This window comes from Plasmopara halstedii, assembly GCF_900000015.1.
Source record: "Plasmopara halstedii genome assembly, contig: Scaffold_54, whole genome shotgun sequence".
In the NCBI taxonomy this organism is placed as follows: domain Eukaryota; phylum Oomycota; class Peronosporomycetes; order Peronosporales; family Peronosporaceae; genus Plasmopara; species Plasmopara halstedii.
This window is the reverse complement of record NW_020186975.1, coordinates 447,125-447,380: the sequence shown is the minus strand read 5'-3', so window position 1 is coordinate 447,380 and position 256 is coordinate 447,125.

Below are 256 nucleotides of genomic sequence, written 5' to 3'. Positions count from 1 at the left end.
CTCACTCACTCACTCACTCACTCACTCACTCACTCACTCACTCACTCACTCGCAGACTCACGCCTTCACACACTCACTCATACACTCACTGCTGCGCTTCTTGACCCACCCATCTCTTCGTATCTTCACTCATTCGATCCATTGCTTGTAAATCGTCAAATTGGACATACCTGGGAAACTTGGAGCCGTTCTTGTCGCAGTCCGTGTTCTCGCCGCGGCTAAACACCTTGTCGCGGCGGCTAGACGGTTGTGCTAG